The sequence below is a fragment of the Lactuca sativa genome, chromosome 7 (assembly GCF_002870075.4).
Source record: "Lactuca sativa cultivar Salinas chromosome 7, Lsat_Salinas_v11, whole genome shotgun sequence".
Lineage (NCBI taxonomy): Eukaryota > Viridiplantae > Streptophyta > Magnoliopsida > Asterales > Asteraceae > Lactuca > Lactuca sativa.
The window spans coordinates 62,216,268-62,225,417 of NC_056629.2; positions in this window are offsets into that span (position 1 = coordinate 62,216,268).

Sequence of the window (9,150 nt, forward strand, 5' to 3'; positions counted from 1 at the left end):
AGAATATAGGAATTTCAAATCCAATTAAAACCTAATAATTCATTTTGTTTTTCATGGTGGAAATTGGTGAATCTTCATTCACCTACCTTTCAAATATGTTATTACTTAGATTACGACATCCCTCTTCTAAGTATAATATATTGTGATTGGATCCTAGCCTTAATATTACATTTGGGTGTCTTATTAAGGACTCTATATATCTAATCTAAACTTGCTTTCTTCTTTCAGATGTCTTCCAACACTAATGCTTCGGGCTCTAACCCAACTGGCTCTTTCTCTCTCATGAATCTTTGTGGGAGAGTCATCTTTGATGGTTCCAACTTCATGGACTGGATCAGGAACATCAGGATGGTTACTCGTTATGAGGACAAGGAATATGTCCTAGATAAGGAGTTAAAGGAGCTTGATGAGTCCACTGCTAATCCTGAGGAGATCGCTAAATTCAGGACACATGAGAGAGATGCTACTAAGGCGACATGCATCATGATGGCCACGATGACCGCCGAGCTCCAAAAGTCCTATGAGGACTTCTACCCTTTTGAGATGCACCAAGACCTGATGGAAAGGTACCATCAAAGTGCTCGTCAGGAGCGGTATGAAATAATCTCCTCCATGATAACAACCGGCATGAAGGATGGTGAATCCATCATAGGACACATGCAAAAGATGCAAAGGTATGTGGACCGTTTGCTCAAGCTGAATGTGAACTTCCATGAGGAGTTGGCAATTGACATCATTTTGCACTCCTTACCTTCTTGTTATGACCAATTTCGTATGACATATCATATGAACAAGGAGGAAGTTACCCTTAGAAAACTTCAAGGACTCTTGAAGACCGCTGAAACCGGTCTTAAGGGCAAGGCGGTTGTTACCTCTACTACTCCTACTCCAACATCTACCCCTGTTTTAGCTATCGGGAAAGGCAAAGGGAAAAAGAGGAAGTCCCCTTCGAAGGGTACCAAGGGAAAGTCTCTTGAAGGCTCCTCATCAAGGACCAAGAGCGGTTCTGTCACTCCTTCTGCCATTCCCAAGGATGCTGATTGCTACTATTTCCAGGACAAGGGGCACTGGAAGCGAAACTGCCCTAAGTACTTGCAGGATCTAAAGGATGGGAAAGTGAAACCCACCCATGCAGGTATTTACATAATATTGTCTAATTACTCACCATATTCTAACTCTTGGGTGCTTGATACAGGATGTGGTATTCACATATGTTCAAATTTGCAGGGCCTAAGGAGAAGTGAGGATGTGGAGCACGGAAAGATAAACTTGATCATGGGGAATAGGAAGGCTTCACCTGTTTCCAAGATTGGAGTTTATACTTTGTTGCTGAATAATGGGTTAAAATTAGATTTGAATAAACGTGTGTACTCGTCTAAAATGGCGGGAAATATTATTTCCTTTCATGGTTTGTACAAACAAGGTTTTACCTTTTCGTTTAATAATGAATGTGGTGGTATTAATGCTTTCTTTAATAAATTGTTTTATTTAAAAGCATTACCTTGTGATGGTGTGTATGAAACTGTGTCGATTGTAGACAACTTAGGAAATAATGTGTTGTATATTGATTCTTCTACTAGCCTAGATAAAGCATCATTGTGGCATTGTCGTCTTGGACATGTAAACAAGAAACGCATAGGCCAACTCCAAAAGAGTGGAGTCTTGGAGTCATTCGACCTTAAATCGGATGATAGTTGTGAATCTTGTCTACTTGGAAAGATGATAAAATCACCCTTCACTGGTACTTGTGAAAGGGGTGAGGGTTTGTTGGACCTAATACATACTGATGTATGTGGGCCATTCAAAACCGCCACGAGGGATGCTAATCGGTATTATGTGACTTTTATTGATGATTTTAGTAGATATGGTTATGTCTACTTGATCAAACATAAGTCAGAAACCTTTGAAAGGTTTAAGGAATTCAAATAGGAAGTAGAAAATCAATTGGGCAGGAACATTAAGATGCTTCGATCCGATCAAGGTGGTGAGTATCTTAGTACTGAGTTCCTTGACTACCTTAAGGAGTGTGGGATTGTCTCACAATTGACTCCTCCCAGGACACCACAGCTAAATAGTGTAGTTGAGAGGCGCAATCGAACTTTGTTAGACATGGTTCGCTCTATGATGAGTCGAGCTTCGCTACCAATCTCCTTTTGGGGGTATGCCTTAGAGACTGCCACCCATATCCTTAATCTAGTCCCTACAAAGAAGGTTACCAAAACACCTCATGAGATGTGGACTGGGAAGGTTCCCAACTTGGACCACATCAAGACTTGGGGTTGCGAGGCTTTCATGAGGCGTGAAACTCATGACAAGCTCGAACCCCGAAGTGAAAGGTGTATTATCATCGGCTACCCATAGAAATCCTTTGGTTACCTCTTCTACAGACCCAGTGAGAATGTGGTCTTTGTAGCAAGAATAGGGGTCTTTCGTGAGAGAGAATTTATGAGCCAAGGAGATAGTGGGAGGCAAATTGATCTTGAATAAATTCAAGAATCAATTGGTGAAGGAACCTCAGACACTAGCAATCAACCTAAGGAGGAAACTCCTGTTGAGCCAGCTAACAAGTCTGTACCTCCGAGGCATTCCACACGGGTTAGGAACACACCTGAGTTTTATTATGATTTTCATATTACTACGGAAGGTGATACATTTATCAGCGATAGTACACTGGTAAATTTGGATGAACCTAGCAGTGTTAAGGAAGCCATGGCAGGCCCGGAGTCTGCTAAATGGAAGCAGGCTATGGACAGCGAGATATAGTCCATGTATGACAATCAAGTTTGGAACTTGGTTGACAATGTAGTAGGCCATAAAACAGTCGGGTGCAAATGGATCTTCAAGAAGAAGACCGACATGGAAGTAAAAGTGCACACATATAAGGCTCGACTGGTTGCGAAGGGTTTTACTCAGACTCGCGGTATTGATTATGATGAAACTTTCTCACCGGTAGCAAAGATTAAGTCTATTAGTGTCATGCTATCCATTGCTGCATTTCATGATTATGAAATATGGCAAATGGATGTCAAAACCGTTGTTCTTAATGGAAAGTTGGCTGAGGATGTGTACATAAATAAGCCAGAGGGTTTTGTCAGTGCAGAATACCCTAATAGAGTGTACAAGCTTGAGAAATCCATTTATGGATTAAAACAAGCATCTCATAGCTGGAATCTTTGTTTTGATGAGAAGGTCAAAGAGTTTGGCTTCTCGAGAAGTGAAGATGAGTCTTGCGTGTATGTCAGAGCTAGTGGGAGTATAGTTAGCTTCTTGGTACTATATGTAGATGACATACTACTTATAGGAAATGACATCCCAACCTTGCAGGAGGTTAAGTCCTGGCTTAGGAAGTGCTTTGCTATGAAGGACCTAGGGGAAGCTGCCTATATCCTAGGGATAAGGATATTAAGAGAAAGGAGTAAAAGACTAATTGGGCTTAGTCAGAGTACCTACTTGGATAAGGTGTTGAAAAGGTTCAACATGCAGAATTCCAAGAAAGGAGATTTACCGATCCAAATAAATGCCAAATTGAGTAAGACTCAGAGTCCGAGTACAGAGGCCGAGATAGCAGAAATGAGTCGATTACCGTATGCTTCCGCTGTGGGCTCGATCATGTATGTTATGACTTGTACCTGCCCTGATGTGGCCTTTGCTTTGAGCATGGTCAGCAGATATCAAGGGAACCTTGGCAAGGCTCATTGGACCGCGGTAAAGAACATTCTCAAGTACCTACGGAGGACTAAGGATTGGATCCTTACCCTTGGTGGGAGTGATGACTTGAGAGTATTAGGGTATAGTGATGCTAGTTTTCAGACTGATAAGGATAACTTCCGCTCTCAGTCGGGTTGGGTCTTTACCTTAAATGGAGGGGCAATCTCTTGGAAGAGTTCCAAGCAGGAGACGGTGGCTGATTCGACTTGTGAATCAGAGTATATAGCAGCGAGTGAAGCTGCGAAGGAGGTGATATGGCTGAAGAACTTCATCGGAGACCTTGGAGTTGTACCAGCTATTAAGGAGCCTATGGAGATTTTCTGTGACAGCAATAATGCGGTTGCCTTAGCCAAGGAACCAAGAGATCATGACAGATCCCGACACATTGACAGAAAATATCACTTCATAAGACACAAGATTGAAGAAGGACTCCTCGTGGAAAAGAGGGTATCGTCAGATGAGAACCCTACAGATCCCCTTACGAAGGGACTGACGAGGGTTTAGCATTTGCAGCATGCGAGGCACATCGGGCTGAGGGACGATATTAGTTTTACAGATTAGATAGCCTTTTCTGAAACTTGTAAAATATAATCGACGTTTGATGATGAATAAAATTTGTGATTTATTTATGAGTAAAGTGTTACTATCATTGTCAATTATTTACTATTGTTTCAGTTTTGCATGTTTTGACTTCCATAATAATTAATTTATTCAAACCTCCACAATCGGTCATACGTCGGAAGCAGGTATGAATCAAGATTCTCATGAATTGGGTTTGTAGATGGCTAAAGGTGTTTAGACATGGCAATGGTTGCTACAACGTTTATGAGTGCTCATAAGTTATGAGTATTGGAATAAACCCACGCTCACTTGTATCACTTCATGGAATTTATCTCAAGTGATCGTGAGACGATAATATCATATAAGTCTTCAAACCTAGAGATATGAGTTGTTACCTATGAGTTGGTTGTGCATTGATTGCACGTAAACACATCAGTGACTTGATGTTATAAAACGTGCCTTTGTGTACAATTCAACAAGTAGTAGAACAAGCATATAAGTCGAAGTTTATATGTTCCTTCTAGAAATAGAAGCGATATCTGGGCCCCTTGATGATTTTGTGTTGACCCATGTACCGGGCCCGGTCAGAACTAAATTGATGTGTTCAGTTAAGTTCTTTGTCAAACAAATCGGAAATCGAGAAACAACTGTCAGACAATAAGTAAGACATTGTTCCATGTATTTGTCCGGCTGATATCATGAGAGCAGAGGATTATATGATCACTTATCTAAAATGGCGCTTCATAGTTCAGCAGAGTTTTCGAGAGCTACGATTGACGGTTGGTTCCTGAAGTAATATAGGCAAATACAGTTATTAGACTTATCCAAGTGGGAGTCTGTTGGATAAGGTGTCTAAGTCCATAACTTATTTGGTATATACTTGACCCGACTCAGCATGGTCCATTTGGGTTGCACTTCACCCAAACTATTTATGGATAATTTTATGAGAGTTGTATACTTACGATTTATTAATATATTATAAGTTATAATATATTAATATAAAGTCATGTTACTTAATTAGTTTTAATCTTGAATTAATTATGAATTAATTTTGTGATTAAAAGGAAGACTAATTAAATCATGGGCTATTATATTTATATGGTGTGACTAACACTCATTTGGGAATGGGCTAAGCTTATATGGAAGTCCATGGATGATCCATGGAGCTTTAACCCATGGATCCTTGGAAGAGGAAAAGACATGGGTTATTAGGGTTTCACCCTAACCATGCACACTATATAAACAAGCTTATGTTGCATGAAAAAGACCCTAGTATGTGTGTGTAATAGTGGTTGCCGATTTCTAAGTGTTAGGATACTCTCTCATACATTTTCCAAGTTTGTGGTGATTTGTGATTTCCATTTGAGGCATTCACATTATTGGTGCTTGGCTCTCAAACTCCAAGGAATCAACAATCAACAAAAGGTATGTAATTCATCTAGTTCTTTTATGTTTAAAAGTACCCCATGCCATGCTAGATAGGTTATAAACCTTGGAAAATAATATTTTGCATGTACCTTAGACAAACATAGATCCAAGGTTTATTAGGGTTGCATGTACACTTAGGAAGTGTTAGAATGCTCAAAACCCAACACTTTCTTCCCAAGTAATGAGTTAAGGGTGACTCGGTGAGTGAGGAGGGACTTGTCGAGTAGGACCGGGTTAGTAGGAGAAGGACTCGGCGAGTCTGTGCCATGACTCGGCGAGTCCAGTCAACTGGAAGTTGACTTTGACCAAGGAGTTGACCTTGGACCAAGGGTGGGTCAGTCATATGACCTAAGGGTGTTTATGAGTGGCTAATCTATGTTTAAAATTTATAGCTGGAGGATTATCGGTTCAGCAGTCAGGCGCTTAGCAAGCAGACATTCAACAGCTACTTTTCGAGGTGAGTTACCTTCCAGTAGCAGTGGGTCTACGGCCACAATGCCGGCCCACTAGTAGGAGTTTTATGATTAGATGATTGTCTCTGTGATATTCATCTAGGGTTGCTAATACATGTGATATGTTTATGTGCTAGTGACAGTAGGGGAGATAGTCCCCAGATTACCGGTCGATAGGGCCGAAGGGGCAGTCATGCCCAGCCATGCTAGATATTCATCTAGGGTTTCTACTACATGTGATATGTTTATGATTAGATGATTGTCTCTGTGATATTCATCTAGGGTTGCTACTACATGTGATATTCATCTAGGGTTGCTACTACATGTGATACGTTTTATGTGGTAGTGGTAGGGGTGAAATAGTCCCCAGCATCCGGTCGAGAGGACCGAAGGGGAGACCAGCATCCAAATATGCTAGTCGGCATCCGGTCGAGAGGACCGAAGGGGAGACTAGCACCCAGATATGCTAGTCAACATCCGGTCGAGAGGACCGAAGGGGAGACCAACACCTAGATATGCTAGTCAGTATCCGGTCAGGAGGATTGAAGGGGTAGGTCGGACACCTAGATATGCCTGAAAATATATGTATGTTATGTGGTTATATGGTATGTGGTATGGTGGGGGAACTCACTAAGCTTCGTGCTTACGGTTTTTAGTTGTTGTTTCAGGTGCCTCTTCAGCGAAGGGGAAGGAGCTGGCGCGGTAGCGACATATCACACACACGCTCTTTGTTTTCCGCACTACGAGATATTCTGGGATTTGTACTCTAATAATATTATGTTTTACGTTTTGGTTTACAGTTACGAGACATGTTTTATTAAATGATATGATCGTATGGTATTTTGTTACAAACGTTTTGCAAATCACTTAAATAAAAAAAATGAAATTTTGGCCCGGATTTTGGGATGTTACAAGTTGGTATCAGAGCCCTGGTTTGAGGGATTCGGACACCCCTTCGGGAGTGTCTGAACTCAAATCAAGGGATTAAGGAATTTCGAAAAAGAAAAATTTTTCTAAGGGATTAATTAAAGAGCTTTAAGAAAGAACGAAGTGTGTGATGTGCGCGACCGGCCAAGCTCAAGTAAGTATTCCCCAAAGTACCCATACAAGTTTATGTTATGTTTAACAGTTTCAATAGAACAGCCTGCTAGAATAGGACTAAGGATCTAGGAGTGATGCCTTATGTGCCTGCTTTATGTGCTTCAGCTTATGAGAATTGCATGCTAGTATTGGGTAGACAATGGTAGGATAGCCTAATTAGGTTATGCCTGGTAGTATGAGCTTAGCATTATGTGCTAGTTCAGCTTCTCATGTTGAGGATAAATTCGTTTGAGTATTTTTCCTCCGTCTGAATGTTGCTTGCTTTGTGCTACGTGGGACTCTGCGTGGTGGAAGTTAGTCATTAGGTGAATACGTCACATTACATGTGATCAGGGTTGAATAATCTCAGAGTACTGGATTTGGCCCTATTACGCAGGTCTTGTTTGAGTCTAACCATTGTAGGGACGAGTATGTTACTCGAAGGATTATCTGGGCCTCATCACATGTGATGGTATTCAGGTAATGGCTAACTGGCATTAACAGGAGGCCTTCAGTGGCTGAGGACTGGTTTGGGTGGAGTCAGAGATTTTCCTAGGGCAAGCCTAGAATGGGAATAGCAGAGGGTCAGTAGTGGAAAAGGGACCTGGTGGAGTCAAGGCTGTCCTTGAGGAAGGTACGGATAGATGTAGAAGGTAGTATGGGCCCGTACTACTGAAAGCAGAGGATCCATACCCGAATTAAGGAAGGCTGAGGCAAGACCGGGGAAATTGTAATAGATGTGATCCCTTTAGAGGTATTAGTATCACTAATGGTTGCCTGTGTGTATTGCAGAATGGTGGTACTACGTCAGAGGCCAGCAGGTGGCAGTTCTGGAGAGGGATTGGGTTCGGGATCAGGTTCCGAGCCGGTGGATGAGAGGCTACGCGAGTTCATCGTGTCAGAGATCACCAGAGGCATCCTTGAGTCGACCCACATCATTTTCGGGTCGATCAAGGAAGGGATAGTTGAGCTGATGGAGAACCGCCTCAGGGCATTCAAGAGTGACATGACATCTGGCTAGTCAGGATCTCGCACACTGTCCTTCGGATTTCAGGGGCAGTGGTGCGCCGGATTTCCATGTGGCGAAGGACCCCATTGCTGCCAGACGATGGATTGCGGACATTTAGTCCGCACAACTGACCAGCTTCTGCCCCGAGGGGTCGAAAGTGAGATACGCAGCAGGGTGTTTGAGAGACAGAGCTAGAGACTGGTGGGAGTCTGTTGGTGACGCATTGGGAGCCTCGGCTGTTGAGGCTATGACATGGTCGAATTTTGTGCCCCAGTTCCTAGCAGAGTTTGTGCCAGCGGTAGAGCTTCAACAGCTGGCCAGGGAGTTTTTGGACATGAGACAGACTACGGAGACTGTGGCGGAGATCACCGCCAAGTTCCAGGAGAGGGAATTGATGGTGCCCCAATATGCAGGAGATGAGGATATGAGGAGGATCCGCTATCATGACATGCTACGAGCTGACATTCGGGAGCATGTTAGTTTTTCAGCTTGCCCTACCCTGGATTCCATGATTGCTAGGGCTAGGGAGAGGGAGATTGATATGGAGCATATCCGGAAAAGGAAGACAGAGGAGGGACAGGTTACAGGGGCTTCGGGGAAGAAGCCCAAGGGATCAGATGCTGGGCCGAATGGCCAACAGGGGCGAGACCGCTGCAAGAAATGCGGAAAGACGCACGAAGGAGCGTGCAAGCTGGGATCTTCAGGCTGCTATAAGTGCGGCAAGTTGGGGCATTTCAGCAGGGATTGTACTGCCCCTGCACCTGTGATACAAACATCTGAGTTGCTATGTTTCCATTGCAACCAGAGGGCCCACAAGAAGGCCAACTGCCCCCAGTTGACAGCAGCAACGCAATGAAGGCGCCAACTCCAACGACCTTGCAGATTACTGATGGCTGACAGGTCAAGGCAGAG